Below are 16,396 nucleotides of genomic sequence, written 5' to 3'. Positions count from 1 at the left end.
TCCTTGGAAATGGCAGTGCAGAGAGTTAAGGGAATCAATTTTGGAAAGGTGCCAAAAATCTGAGTGCTCGACGGTAATTTATAGGTTTTGTGTGTAGGTATAGGAATCACCTATACACTTGTGGCCCACCTATTTGCACACCACCCCCTCCTACCTATGTGTAATAGCTCTTTGGCATTACCTTAAGGAATAGCACTTAAGAGCATTTAGAAGGACTCTTGACATTTCACCGCCGATGTGGCACGACGTACCTGCCATTTTAGCATGAAAGTTCCATGCCAAAGTGGCACTTAACGTTTGGCACACCGTATAGAATTAGAGGGAAGAGCTCTGACGAAAGAGAATATATTATAATATCTTAGGACAAGGAGCAGATATTCTCACATGTGGTGACATCAGAGAGAAACATAGAAACATGATGGCAGATAAAGGCCAAATGGCCCATCCGCAGCATCCACTATCTCCTCCTCTCCCTATTGGCTAAGGCTCTTAACATTTGCATCTCCTCTTCCTATAGGCTAAGGCTCTTTACAGCTGCATTGTGATGTCATAGAACTTTAGTTATAGAAACATTGTAACATGATGGCAGTTAAAGGCCAAATGCCCTGTCTAGTCTGCCCATCTGCAGTAACCATTATCTCCTCTCTCTGAGAGATCCCACATGCCTATCCCAGGCCCTCTTGAATTCTCTGTCTCCACCACCGTCCGGGAGACTGTTCCATGCATCTACCACCCTTTCTATAAACAAGTATTTCCTTGGATTACTATGGTGCCTAACACCTCTTAACTTCATTCTATGCCCTCTCATTGCAGAGTTTCCTTTCAAATTAAAGAGACTACCCTCAGGCGCTGCACTGCAGCTTGAGTTCTCAAGCAAGGTCCTCGGCATCATTATCGATTCTTCTCTCTCCCTCAATGACCACCTCAACTCCTTGGCTAAATCATGCTTTTTCAGCCTCCACATGCTGAGGAAAGTAAGATCCTATTTTCGCCAACAACATTTCGCCGTCCTTGTCCAATCCATCATCCTCTCCAAACTAGACTACTGCAATGCCATCTACTTAAGCCTATCAAAAAAAAGTCTTCAAAGACTCCAGCTAATCCAGAATATTGCAGCCAAGTTGATCTTTGCAAAACGCAAGTCTGACCATGTCTCCCCACTCCTAGCCAAACTTCACTGGCTCCCAGTGATTTCCAGAATCCATTTCAAATGCTCCTGCCTGGCTTTTAAGATCATTCAGGGCATCCTTCCTTCCTTAATCCCACTATTTTATAACTCCTCGAGTCCTGACTCTACCAGACCTGCCCAAAGGTATAAACTATCCTTCCCCTCTCTACACGGTATTCGCTATGCAGGGAAACTCGGAAAATCCCTTCTCTTCAGAATCACAGGTCTTTGGAATGACCTTACTACCCCGCTGCGGAACCTGGGCTCCCTCCAATTATTCCGCAAGCAACTGAAAACCTGGCTTTTCACAAAAATGTAATTCTATCCCCCCTTACTCTTCTCTTCTATATATAAGTTCATGTAAACCTTTTTTTTCCTTCTCTTCCTATTTGTAAGTTCTTGTAAACCGTGCCGAGCTCTACAATATCCGTGGAGATGATGCGGTATATAAACTTAAGGTTTAATTTAGTTTAGACTCGACTCATTTGCATTTACATTACGTAGGTATTTAAATGTCTCTATCATATCTCCCCTCTCCCGCCTTTCCTCCAAAGTATACAGATTGAGATCTTTAAGTCTATCCCATACGTCTTATGATGAAGACCACGCACCATTTTAGTAGCCTTCCTGTGGACCGACTCCATCCTTTTTATATCTTTTATGGAACATCATCTATGGAACCTGGCACGGACCGACAAAAGTGAACTGTCACTTTAAGAAATCAAAAGCCTGCCCATGCCGTGCATACACAGGTGCCTTCCCACCCGCTGCCAGCTCACGGCACCATCAGTTCATTGTTTGTTGCAGAGCGGAGAAGATGTCTTTTGAGAGACATGGGAGAAAGCCTCTGCTTGCCCTGGATCGGTAGCATGGAATGTTGCTACTCTTTGGGGTTTGACCAACTACTAGTGATCTGGATTGGCCACCGTGAGGATGGGCTACTGAGTTTGATGGACCATTGCTCTGACCCACTCAGGCTATTCTTATGAGTTTTTAATATACAGTGGTGCCTCACACAACGAACTTAATTCGTTCCAGGAGCAAGTTTGTTATGCGAAAAGTTCGTTATGTGAAACGCGTTTTCCCATAACAATACATGTTAAAAAAAATAATTTGTTCTGCAGCATAAAATATGCTAAGATGACATAAAAAAAGATAAATTTGTCAAAATGGTGAAAATGGTGGTCTTGCTGAGGCCAAACTCTTTGACGAGGTCACACTGTTTGACCCCACATTCACTCCTTCTAATTATTTCCCGTTTCATTTCAACAGAAATCACCTTCCTGCTTTTTTTAGAAGCCATGATATATAAAAAATATTGAGTTTATCTTAAAAGGACGACTGTATACAGTGAGAGAGGGCAGTTAAGCGCAGTGACTAACGACTGCCTGCAGTGCCTGCGCGGAAGGATGCAATACATCGGCAGCTCGGGCGACTTCGTTGTGTGAAACGAAGTTCGTTGTGTGAAGTTCGTTGTGTGAAACGAAGTTCGTTGTGTGAATCAAGACATGAAGTTCGTTGTGTGCAGCGTTCGTTGTGCGAGGCGTTCGTTTTGCGAGGCACCACTGTACTGTATTTTTTGCTCCATAAGACGCATTTTTCCCCCCCAAAAAAGCAGGTGGAAAAAAGGGTGCATCCTATGGAGCGAATACCCAACCCCCCCCCCCCCCCACTGCTACTGGTTGCTCGCTGCAAGTAGAGGAAGGGAAGAGCCAGGCGGATGAAGTGATTGCACGCTGCCGGCCCAGAAGCCTTACCCCCCCCCGACGGACCTTCTGTCCAACATCAGAACTGATGTGGGGGGTAACGCTTCTGGGCTGGCTGCGTGCAATCGCTGCACCAGATAACAAAGGTAGGAAAAATGATTTGAATTTCAATTTAGTGATCAAAATGTGTCAGTTTGGAGAATTATTATCTGCTGTCTATGTTTTGCACTATATTTGTCTATTTTTCTATAGTTGTTACTGAGGTGACAGTGCATATTTTAAAAAGTCATCTGCCTTGACATCTGTGCCCTGTCCCCGCCCTGTGCTCTATCCCAGTGTTCTTCAACCTTTTTACACCGATGGACCGGCGGAAATAAAATAATTATTTCGTGGACCGGCAAACTACTAAGACTGAAATTTTTTTTAAAAAACCATCTCCGCCCCGTCCCCGCGTGCTCGGTCCCACAAACCATCTGATCCCATCCGCACAAGCCTCAAATAGTTATGATTTTATATTGAACATATTTTATTAAAGTATAAAAAGAAACAATATTCTATACAATTGTCATTTTATAAATACAAATAATACAGGGCAAAGATCAACAAAACCTGTCTCCCTTCCCCTTCACATATATCCCCTCTACTATCAAGAAAACTGAATAAGCCAAATTATTACAGAATGCTACACAAATATCATGTAACAGAATACCACAGTCACACATGACAGGAATGGTGTTAGGGGAGTGGAACTAGGGCAACTGCCCCCTGGTCAGAGAGAGCCCTAAGCCAGCTGGAAGCTAAAGAAACACTGCCTGGGCTTTGCACTTCCCAGTTATGTCTAGCAAGATACATATTTCAAATCTGATATATTTGAATCACAAGATAGAAATAAAATTATTTTTTTCTACCTTTTGTCGTCTCTGGTTTCTGCTTTCATTGCCTTTTCACTCTCTTCCAGCCAGTGTCTGCCCTAAGAACATAAGAATTGCCACTGCTGGGTCAGACCAGAGGTCCATCATGACCAGCAGTCCACTCACGCGTACCATGGCCCAGTACAGTGGCATGATAACCTTCTCTGTCTCTTCAGTCCAGCATCTGCCCTTTCCATTCACTGTCTGTCTTTCCCTGCCATCTCTCCTCCTGCCCCCCCCCCCCACAATTTGGTCTGGCATCCATCATCTTCCTTCTGTTCCCCTCATGGTCTGGCATCTCTGTCCTTCCCTCCCCCCTGTGGTTTTTAGCATCTCTCTCTTCTCATTTCCTCCACTCAGATCTGATATCATTCTCTGCTCTCTCTTCCCTTTTCTTCTCTGGTCTTCCTTCTCTATTTTCTGCCTCCATCTAAATTAAATTCTTTCTTACTATTTAGTCCCGTTTCCCTCTTTTCACTGTGTCTACTCACAGCTTGTCACCCCTTTCCCTCACCCCTCCATTATCTTACTATTTTCTTCCCCCTTTATCTCCTCCTTCCATCCAGTATGTGTTCTTTCCCCACTTCCATTCAGCATCTGCTCTCCCCTCTCAACTGACATCCATCTGCCTTCTGCTTTCTCTCCCTTCTTCCCACTTCCATCATCTGTCCCCTTCTCTCTCTCATCTCCTCCATTCTATCATCTGCCCCTTTTCTCTCTATCCCCCCCCCAACTTCCATCATCTGCCTCCCTTCCCCTCACCTTTGCAGGTCACTTTCTTTCCCCTGAGGGTGGCTCATGTCAGAGGGGAAGCTTTGGCCGAGCAGAACCGCTTGCAAGGAACAGTTGAACTTACTTGATTGATGTTGATGCTGGGGCCTGTTGCCGTTTGAAGGAAAAAAAAAAGGGACCTGCAAAGGCGAAAGGCAGGGAAACCTCCAGGACAGCTGCTCTTTGCCCTCCTTCAGCGGCCCAAGAGTCCAGACCAATAGCGGCAGCTCTGTGTACTTTTAACTTCGGCACAGAGCTGCCCCTAAGCAGTAGTTTAGTGCGGTTTCATGAGGCAGCCTCGGGGCCTTTGCTAGGCCGGCCCGCTTCGATGATGCGATGTGGGCCGGCCTAGCAAAGGCCCCGAGGCTGCCTCATGAAACCGCGCTAAACTACTGCTTAGGGGCAGCTCTGTGCCGAAGTTAAAAGCACACAAAGCTGCCGCTGGTGGTCTGGAGGTGCGGAGACAAGGCAGGAGGCAAATGCGGTGGAAGGCAGGAGTCCCGGCGAAGGCAGGAGTCCCGGCACAGCGACTGCAACAGGAAATTGCAAGTCAGCTGACGCCGGCCTTTTGTTGCTGCGGGGACCGAATTCTTTGCGGACCGGCAAGATTTTTTTGCGGACCTCCACCGGTCCGCGGACCAGCGGTTGAAGAACTGTGCTCTATCCCAGCCTACCACTAGACCACCAGAGGGGGACAGGGTGCAGAGCCTGGGAATGAGTGTGGGGTTGGGTGCAGAGCCTGACAGGGAGAATTGGGTTTAGAATGTTTTTTTCCTTGTTTTCCTCCTCTAAATCTTATGGAGCGAAAAATACGGGTACGTGTATTATTTGCATTTATTTTCTGCATAACATAAGAATAGCCTTACTGGGTCAGACCAGTGGCCAAACCAGGTCACTAGTACCTGGCCAAAACTTCCCCCATGTCTTTCTCAATAACAGACTATGGACGCTGTCCACTCTTAACACAACCTCTGGCAATCCGTTCCGGAGCTTAACTATTCTATGAGGCCAGGCTTCTCAAAAAACCGCGTTAAAAAGCAACGGTCTGCTAACGCAGCCATTTTGATATGAATTGAAAAAAGTGAGACATTAAAAAAACAAAAATTACACATGCAGATGCGGTCGGTGGACAACAGCGAAGATTCGCTAAATGTGTACATGCCCATCACTGGTGACAATGATGGGCACTAGCGTAAACAATATGCGTTTAAAAAGCCCCTACAACACGCCATCTCCTTAACTCCACATAGATACACAGAGGGCAGACTTCCTCCTCCCTGCTGGCCTGCCTGCATCGTCTAAAATGGGCCTTCCCCTTCCTGGTGCATCTTGGGATGGACCGGGGAGGGGCTTGAGGCTCTGATTGGCCCAAGGTGTATAAAGCCCTTCACATGAGGCCGGAGGCTCTAATTGGCCCACGTTGTACAAGGCTCCTCCCATGGGAGGGGCTTCATACAACTTGAGCCAATCAGAGTCTCATTCCCTTCTCCTGTGAAGGCCAATTTTAGACGATGCAGGCAGGCCTGATGGGAGGAGAGAATCCCTCCATGCATCTATGTGGAGGTGAGGGGGTGGCGGGCGAGGGAGTGTCAGTGGCGTCAGAGGCAGTGGTAAGCGGGGAGAGTGGGTATCTCTCTCACTGCGGGCGGTGTATGCGGCTGAGCGGCGGCAGGCATGTCTTAGCAGTGGGGAGAGTGGGCATTTCTCCTGCTGCGGACTGTGCACAAGGCTGAGCGGTGGCAGGTGTCTTGACAGCACGGAGTGGGCATCTCTCTCACTACAGGGGGGTGTTCATTGCTACTGCAGCGGAGGGGTGTTGTGATACAGTGGGAGAGAGAATGGTCATCTCTCCTGTTGCATCACAACACAGGCTTTCTAGCAGTCTCTGACACTGACCGGCACCCCTGGACCAGTTGCTTATTCTTGTCGCAAAAAGCTGATGCCGCTTTTAGAAAATGGCTTAGTATTTTTTAAGAATCCACCGGAGAGCTCATTTCAATGTTAAAGAGCCCCTTTGCATGTCCTTGTTAGAGACTGCTAGAGAACTTGCTATTGACAGAGATAAACCGTTTTGATAATCCACTGCTAAAATGCGTACAGGCTAATCCGTCGGTAAACAATTTAGCAAGGGCGTTAAAGTTTTGAGAATCTGGGCCTGAGTGAAAACATATTTCCTCCTATTGGTTTTAAAAGTATTTCCCTGTAACCTCATTGAGTGTCCCCTAGTCTTTGTAATTTTTGACGGAGTGAAAAATCGATCCACTTGTACCCGTTCTACTCCACAGGATTTTGTAGTCTTGAATCATATCTCCCCTCAGCCTTCTCTTTTCCATGCTGAAGAGCCCTAACCTTTTTAGTCTTTCCTCATACGAGAGAAGTTCCATCCCCTTTACCATCTTGGTTGCTCTTCTTTGAACCTTTTCTAGTGCCCCTAGATCTTTCTTGAGATAAGGAGACCAGAATTGCACGCAATACTCCAGATGAGGTTGCAGCATGGAGCGATACGGGGGCATTGTAACATTCTTAGTCTTATTAACCATCCCTTTTTTAGTAATTCCTAGCATCCTGTTTGCGTTTTTGGCCGTCGCCACACATTGGGCGGAAGGTTTCATCGTATTGTCTACGATGATACCCAGATTCTTTTCTTGGGTGCTAACCCCCAAGTTGGACCCTAGCATCCAGTAACTGTGATTCAGATTATTCTTCCCAATGCGCATCACTTTGCATTTGTCCACATTAAATTTCATCTGCCACATGCTGTGTCGACTACCTCATAGGTGCCATTTCCACTATCTGTGCAGCAACGAACGTAATTTGTGGCGCCTACCGCACAAGCGCTCTCTCTACAGCACCAAGCATATTCTGTGCCTCCAACCGCACAGGCACTCTATTTTCAGTAACAGGCGCCTGCCAACCAAAATCATCGGAATATGCTGTTGGGGAACTGGCTAGCTGGGCTATTGCAGTCGCATGCTAAATCCTGTCAACGTGCCCCTAGCCTCAACTGAGTCCAAGTAAGGTAAGTGAGATATCGCAGACCGCCGCTAAATAAAGGCGTCGATAACACGAACCTATTTCATGCGTCTTTGACTGTATCATTATTAGTGCGGAGGAGCGTATTAGAGAATGACACTTGGAAACAATCTGTCCCCGTCTTTGCCCCATCCCGCGAGCTCGGTCCCCGTCACCGTCCCTTCCCCATGAGCTCAGTCCCCGTCCCCACCAACCATTTGATCCCATCCACACAAGCCTCAAATAGTTTTATAATGAACTTATTTTATTAAAGCATAAAAAAAAAATATTCTGTACAATTGTCATTTTATAAATCAAAGTTCTGGCTGCTGAACTAGAGAAAGAGATGTTCAGCTGGAAGGTTATGTTTATCAACACAACTAATATACTACTTTATTCTAAAGCAAAAAAAAAAAAAAAGAAAATTTTTTTCTACCTTTTCCCTTCACATCTTCTCCCCATTCTCTCTTCCCCATTTCCCTTCAGCGTCTTCTCCCCACTCTCTCTTCCCCATTTCCCTTCAGCGTCTTCTCCCCACTCTTTCTTCCCCATTTCTGACTTCACCCCACTTCCCTTCAGCATCTTCTCCCCACTCTCTTCCCCACTTCCCTTCAGTATCTTCTCCCCACTCTCTTCCCCATTTCCCTTCAGCGGTCTTCTCGCCACTCTCTCTTCCCCATTTCCCTTCAGTGTCTTCTCCCCACTCTCTCTTCTCCATTTACCTTCAGTGTCTTCTCCCCACTCTCTCTTCTCCATTTCTCTTCAGTGTCTTCTCCCCACTCTTTCTTCCCCATTTCCGTCTTCTCCCCACTATTTCTTCCCCATTTTCCTTCAGCGTCTGTTCCTCCCCTCCCTCTCTCCATCCCCCTTTAGCACCCTTTGCTCATTCTGAGCATCTCCCTCTCTTCCCCTCACCTTCATTTAAAAAAGATATATATTAAAAGATATATATTTTATTGGAAAAAACACAAATTACAATATAAAAGCCAATCAAACACCAAAAAAAACACCCAAACACAATATCACAGACAAGATAGCAGAGGGTCAGATACAATTGATGCAACATAATTCTTTAGTACATGTCAAAAAAAACACAACCCCAACCCCCCCTCTTCACCTTCCACCCCCCCTAGCCCTTCCCTCCAAACATCCCCCATCCCCCGCAGCTTAACAAACATTACAAGGTGGTGCAAGAGGAACAATCTGAAGAAAACTCAAAGAATCAGGAGAGGAGCTGAAATCCCCAAAATAACTACTCAAATAGGTGGTGCATCAGCAAACTCTTTCCAATAAATAAATCCTTCCCCTTATCTTCAGGCAAATTTCAATTTTTTTCCCACAAGCAGCCGGAGGCACGTGTGGCTGCCAGAAAGTCCTCCTCTGACGAAACCAGAAGTTGCATCAGAGGAGGACTTTCCGGCAGCCACACGCGGTGACCATTTTTTTCCTCACCATTTTAGCGGGTTACCCGCGGCTAACTACACATAACAGCCACCGTGTCATTCTCTAGAGCATATCTTCTGACTCTTGACCACCTCTCGACAGCATTCAGGGCATCCATGTCAACGCTCTCCCACCCTGAGGTGTCATAATGCGACCAGATAGACTGTCAGATGCTCAGGGATGATTCCTGATTTACCTATTAGGAAACTGCAGGCCTGAAACTTAGGACAAGATCCATCTTTGCTGTCCTGAAGCATTCTGGATGTGTTTACAAGAACTGTGTGTGTACAGTCAAGGATATCTACCATCCCTGAACTCTGTCGCCAAAGGAACGTGGAGGAGAGATAGCTTCTCATTTATGGTTATGCGGTTATCATTTTGGCACGTCTGCCTGTCTCCTGAGGACCTTTCACAAAAACACTATTCTTTATTCCTCTGTATGATCAAAAAGACCCTGCTGGATTAGTTATGATTGGCCATTTATGGGTCGCCTGTGCACGCCCTAAGAATTTGCACGCTATCCAGAGATAGACAATTTTGGGTTTGAGGGGGCTCCTTTGCACCGCAGAGGACAAGAAGAACTGATAAGAAAGAATTTCCCTTGTGTGTGTTTGCTCTCGCCTAAGAGCTAGGGAATCGGACACTGTTCATCTTGGGGCACTGCTGAACCCTGTCTGATTTACAACGTACCCTGGGGTGTTACAGGCAGTATGATTCCCTGACCGCCACTCTTTTTTTTCGTATTTAAATCTTAAACACAGCAAATAGGCTTAAATTCAAAGTTTAGATTTTTGAGTGAAGGAGCACCCTCAGTGTTAAGTGTGAAAGCTCTTAAGAGCAGCTCGTCAGAACTGCTCCGATGCTTAAAAAAGCAGAGCTGGAAAACAGCAGAGCAGGCAATACTACTCCAACCAGCCACACACCATCATTTAGGTGCTCCTGTGAGCTTAATAAATGCAAATTCAGTGACAAACACATTCCCAGTCAATAAATAAGTGAAAATCAACTGTCATGTAATGCCCCAAATGCCTGAGCCCGCTGATCCAAAGACAGGAAATGTAAATCACAATCACTCATCCCTCCAAGTACTTAGCTGAATACACAGTCCTGTTGTCACATGGTACTGGAGGTAGCCCAAGTCCTTTTATATTCAAGGCCAAATTTGAAATGCAGTGCTGTTGAAACACGGCTCAACCCAGCAGGGTTTCAGGGCCAAAGCCCCTTCCTAGAGAATGACACGGTGACAAAATTCATCACCGTTCCCGTCCCCGCGGATAACCGCGGGAAACCATTTCCATGTCATTCTTTAAAGAGAGAAGGAAGAATCAGAGTATGAATGGCCACAACCACTGACCCGCAAGCTTTGCTTTGAAGAATGCTGAGATTGAGCAGCAACATTCCAGAGCTGAGATTGTGATGTCATAATGCCTCATTCCACCAGTGCCTAAGAGCCAACCAGATCAGTGATGTCACAATGGCTCACATAAGAATCAGAGTATGAATGGCCACAACCACTGACCCGCAAGCTTTGCTTTGAAGAATGCTGAGATTGAGCAGCAACATTCCAGAGCTGATATTGTGATGTCATAATGCCTCATTCCACCAGTGCCTAAGAGCCAATCACATCAGTGATGTCACAATGGCTCACATAAGAATCAGAGTATGAATGGCCACAACCACTGACCCGCAAGCTTTGCTTTGAAGAATGCTGGTGTAGAAGGACCGAGGTTGAAATAGACACTAGAAAATGACATGGGATTATTTCCCGCGGTTATCTGCGGGGACGGGAACGGTGATGAATTTTGTCACCGTGTCATTCTCTACCCCTTCCCTCAGGAACCGAGCAGGAAAAACGCAGCTGTAGGTCAGAATAAATTTGGCCAGGTCAAGGCAAAAGCTGATTACTCTGTCTTAGCTTGTAAATCGTACAAAGTGCTTTAAACTCAATTCAAGCAGCTACTGGTAACCAGTGAAGCTTAATCAAGATTGGTGTAATATGGCCAAATCTTGAAGCCCCCTCAATTAAGCAGGCCGCTGCATTATCAATTGTAATTCTCAAATTCAATTTTTCAGTTAACCGAAGTAAAAAACAGCGTTACAATAATCGACTGTAGGAATCAAAATCGCACTTATCAAGAAAATCTCTTAATTTACGAAGCAGCGAAGTTTTAAAAGAGCTTTAGACATCACTGCTTATTTATCTGTGGCTTAAAAGACAAAGTGGAATCCACAATCACCCATAAGAACATAAGAATTGCCGCTGCTGGGTCAGACCAGTGGTCCATCGTGCCAGCAGTCCGCTCCCGCGGCGGCCCTCAGTTCAAAGACCAGGTATTTGCATTCATTAGATACCGGAACAACTAGTATCTTAACTCAGTACAGATGAAAATAATTCTACTTGTTTCTGGCGACCTACACAGAGCATCTCGGTTTTACATGTATTCAATTTCCAATGATTAGTGTCCATCCACTCTTTGATTACATCAAAACATTTTTCTAACCGTGTAATCGCGTCTTGCATTGAATTCTCGATCGAGACTTGACATAATGGGAGCAGATAAATATTAAACAATACAGCTGATAATGCCAATCACTGAGGTACTCCATAGGTCACCACTGCCCATTCCGAGTGTGTTATCTCCATCTCCACACAAAACATTCTTCCTGACAAATAAGAGGCAAACCACTGTAATACAGTACCTCTAATGCCCCAATTCCTGTAATCTCCGTAAAAGAATCTGATGCACAACTTTGTCGAAAGCAGCAGAGACATCCAGGAAAACCATAACAAATAATTTACCCTGATCAAGCCCCCACACCTAAGGTTGAAATCAATAATAATTCTGCTGAACGATGTATCTGCAATCCAAATTGACGATTATCCAAAAGGTCTGACTTCTCTAAGAAATCCTGAAGTTGGTGAAGCACAATCTTTTCAAGGACTTTCGAAATAGGACGAAAACGTTGCAACAGGCTACCATCTACTCTATCCTTCAAGAGTGGCCGCACCGCCGCTCTTTTCAGTGACTTAGACATAATTCCTTCCTGCAGAAACTTCATCACTAATTTCAATAAATAGCTTCACTGATTGTTGAAAAAAACCCAACCAGACAAGGATCTAAAGAGCATGCAGTCTTATTCAGTTGTTGAATAATATATATCGATTGTCTCTCAGAGTCAAACTCACGCCATTGTTCAGCAAGTGATTCCTCTTTCAAAGGCGGAGTCGTATCCCTAAACTCACTTTATCAACGAAAAATGTCAAAAAGTCAGTTTCAGCTATTTTGGTCTCATCATTCTAATAAGATTGCATAAATCTGAATCTGGCTAGTAGCTTGGGTGGACCCTTTCCCTAGACACGAGTTACAGAAGCTACACTCCCCTTGTCGCTCCTGCCTCCATTCAAGTTCTTTGGGGCATAGAAGAGAAGTAAGTTGTGTGTGTGTGTGGGGGGACATACCACCCTAGGCGCCGTCTTGGTGGAAGCACCGGCACCTCCCCGCCCCCACGTCTTTCTTTAAAACTACTTTAGCCTGCTGTTCGCACCGCCCTGGCTCCCTCTGAAATCACTTCCGGGTTGCGGGGCCAGGAAGTGACATCAGAGGTCAAACTAATGCCAACGCGAGCAGCCGGCCGAAGAAGCTGTTCGTGCTGGTGAAGATTTAAAGATGCAAAAGAGAGGGATGGGGTGGGGAAGGAAAGGGGAGCGGAGAGGAAAGCGAAGGGGACACAGTTTGAGCAACTTTGGACTACATACTTGGAAGCCGAGAGGTCTATGGGTGCCATCCGATGATCATCTCTGGAGTGCGACCTGTTTTTGATATGCATGTGTGTATGTATAGGCTGGTTAATGTGTCCCTTCGTTACGTTAACAAAGCTCTTACCCAGACAAGTCCCTCTCACCGGGCCATATCTTTCTTGACTTCCGATTCCCAATTCCCAACAGTCCTAGGACTCTTTGCTTGGCCTACTCAAATCTACTCGTTATACCCTCATTCTGCAACATCAATAACTGTATACGGTCATGAATCTTCAATGTAACGGCCCTACTCTTTGGAACACACTTCCCTCAACTTTTTCACTGAAGAATCAAAGATTAGATTCAAACGAGGTCTCGACATCTTCTTATCTGAGGATGCCTTTGACCAAAAACATGCCTCTATGCTGCCTACTGAAAACCAAGTCCTGTTGCCAAGTAATCTAAAATGCATTCTACTCTTTTCTATCCCCAGATATATTTTCTTCCAATTTTCTGAGTGATTTTAAAGTTCTATTATAAACAGCTCAGAAAGGTGTCTCACTGGGTGATATATCAAGACTTATTAAACTTGAAACTTGATTTTCAGCAGTACTTATCCAGCTAGTGCCACTAAAAATATGGACATACCACCTCAGCATTATCTGGTTATGGCAGGAATAGTCCAGGCTGTAGGAGTTTGAGTGGAACTGGGATTTACCAACAATATTCAGAAGAGATCTGGGTGACCACCTACTGACAGCAAAAAGGTTCTGCTAACTTTATCCTGGTTGTGATCTGGGATCTGTATGGAATATTGATATGGAAAGGTTTACTGAGCATAATAAGGTTAACTTTGTATAAGTCAATTAAGTGAAGAAAGGGCATCTAAGGAGAAAGAGGCAAATATTATGCTAAGTGACGTGTTAAAGTGGCACATTTAGGGGTTCACAATTATGCAGCCAGTTGGACAACATCCAGAGACCCTGCTGCTTCTGCACACAGACCCAGTACACAGCAAAGCTCACAAAAGTTACAGCCCAAGATCTGGCACCACAAAACACACCTTCCTTCCGACTCCCTCACGACACGGTTTTGAGCTTCAAGATTTCTCACATGTGAAGTTACAGATAAACACTTTCCCTCTACCTTTCCAGAGATTACATTGTGTGGTCCATAGGTTAAGCCTTCCCTTACAGGTCAAGTGACTGATCATTATCTATAAAGGGGCAGAACCCCCCAGTGCTTTCCCTACAAAAGATGTCTATAGAAGGCAATCGGAAATCGGTATAAAAGGAACTGTACTGAATTGGTTCGCCGACTTCTTATAAAATCATGAATACTGAGTCAAAAGGCAAGAATCATACTCCAACCCTTGGAAGGCGTTCTATGGTGTCCCACAAGGCTCCCCATTATCCCCAATCCTATTCAATTTATTCATGAGCTCGCAGGGTCACATCAAAATGGAAGATGAAATGGTACTATCGTATGCCGATGACATCCTCCTCCTCATTCCCATAACCAATAACCATCCTAATATTGCCAAAAAAATTTCAAACAATATAAATAAAATTCAAACCTGGGCAACAAACAACAAGCTGAAACTGAACGCCAGTAAGACCAAAGCCATTGGTTTCTGCACCGCACAACAGACTGTCATACCTAACCTCACTCTTCCATCAGGCATTATTCTCATAATGGAAAAATCCACCAAGGTACTAGGTTGCATCTTAGACGACACTCTTACAATGGAATCACAAATATCTAACCTTCGGAAAAAGACCATCTATACTATGCGTCAACAGCGACTCACAAGATCATACTTCCACCCACACCACTTGGCTCTGATCGTTCAGATGATGGTCCTACCTCAACTGGACTATTGCAACTCCACCTACCTTGCCATCAACACCTCTCTCATCCAAAAACTACAACTCATCCAGAACACAGACTAATCTACAAATTAAAGAAATTTGACTCAATCACAACCTTCATCAGGCAATTACATTGGCTTCCAATATCATTCCAAATAATTTTCAAATTGTCTTGTATCCTACACCAGATCCTATAGGGACACTCAGCAGCCCCTCTCATCCAATTATTCTCTAATGTTTGGTCGACTTCAAAAGGATCCTTAACAGAATCCAACTAAATCTACCATTCACATAAAACCTCCACTACAAGCAAATTTTCCACTCTATGCTAACTTATCTGGGTGTAAAAACTTGGAATGACCTACCAGAAGTTATTAGGACAGAGACAAACTGCACTACATTCAGAAAAAAACTGAAGACTCACCTCTTTGACAATTTCTGTATAACTCCCCCTACTTCTGGGTCCCCTCTCTTATTTCTCCATACCCCCCTTCCCTACAACTTTCCCCCTTCCTCCTTGATCTGTCGCCTTGAGCCTATATAAGTATGTGCGACACACAAATGGAAGATTAGATTAGATTAGACATTTTTACCCCAGTCCATCTTATTACTCCACTCACCTGAGAAGCTGCTTTTCCCAATTTCTCTTTCCTCTGATCCAGGCTCACCCCTGATGTACGGGTCTTCGCCTCGTTCAATGTGGGATATAATCTTAGGGGTGACGGTTGGAGAACCTGCTGCTGGGGTAAGAAAATTGCATTAAATTAATTTTCTCAAAATTATTATACCTTATAAAAAGTAACATAAATCCTCTTTACTCATCTTTAATCCCATTCTAAATAGTTCAATGTATTATCACCTCATTTCAATATATGCAAACTTCTTCAATACATATACAACATGCAGGTCTCCTTGTTCACACCAGAACATCTAGAATAAGGTAAAACAAACTCTCTGAGAATACTCAGACTGATATGAGCATAGAGAAAGGGCAGGAAGCTAAAATCATTTTCCCACATCCTTCTCCAAAGAAATCTTTCCAGCAAAGAATCAGAATTTCAGAGATTATCTTTAACTAGTGCAGTAAGGATTACTTTTCCATTTTAATTAGGTTATTTCTTGGCATCTTTTTGCAGCCTGTATCCTATCAATACTGTAGATGAGACTTTCATAAGATACAAAGTGAAAAATCACCACCAATCGGAACCTGAGATGTGAATAGTCTGCTAGTGTGGAAAATACCAGTATCTACCGTATCTGTCCTGGGCTCCTGTCTGCCTCTATAACCTGTGGATGCTGCAGAGAATTTTAATACGAGGTACTACCCAAAAGTTTGGGGAATGTGAATAGCATGAGCAAACTGGACATACTATGCGGACGGGGACGAAATGTGAGGTTATCAGATTTGCTGATGACACCAAACTCTGCAGCAGGGTCAGAAGCACGGAAGACTGTGAAGACCTGCAAAGGGACCTAACGAGACTGGAAGAATGGGCAAAAAAGTGGCAAATGAGTTTTAACTTAGAGAAATGCAAGGTCATGCATGTAGGGAAAAAGAACACGATGTTCAGCTACAAAATGGGGGAAATATTGCTAGGGGTGAGCAACCTTGAAAGAGACCTGGGGGTGATGGTGGACACAACATTGAAACCATCGGCGCAGTGTGCAACAGCCTCAAAGAAAGCAAACAGGATGCTGGGCATCATCAAAAAGGGTATCACAACCAGGACGAAGGAAGTCATCATGCCGCTGTATCGAGCAATGGTGCGCCCGCA

At 44.8% G+C, this 16,396-nt stretch overlaps 1 pseudogene; it reads right to left on the bottom strand.

Moving 5' to 3' along the window:
• LOC117354967 overlaps window positions 1–16,396 on the bottom strand; it is a 136,079-nt pseudogene that overhangs the window by 50,982 nt on the left and 68,701 nt on the right.

This window comes from Geotrypetes seraphini, chromosome 2 (assembly GCF_902459505.1).
Source record: "Geotrypetes seraphini chromosome 2, aGeoSer1.1, whole genome shotgun sequence".
Lineage (NCBI taxonomy): Eukaryota > Metazoa > Chordata > Amphibia > Gymnophiona > Dermophiidae > Geotrypetes > Geotrypetes seraphini.
This window is presented reverse-complemented; position numbering and strand designations above follow the sequence as displayed.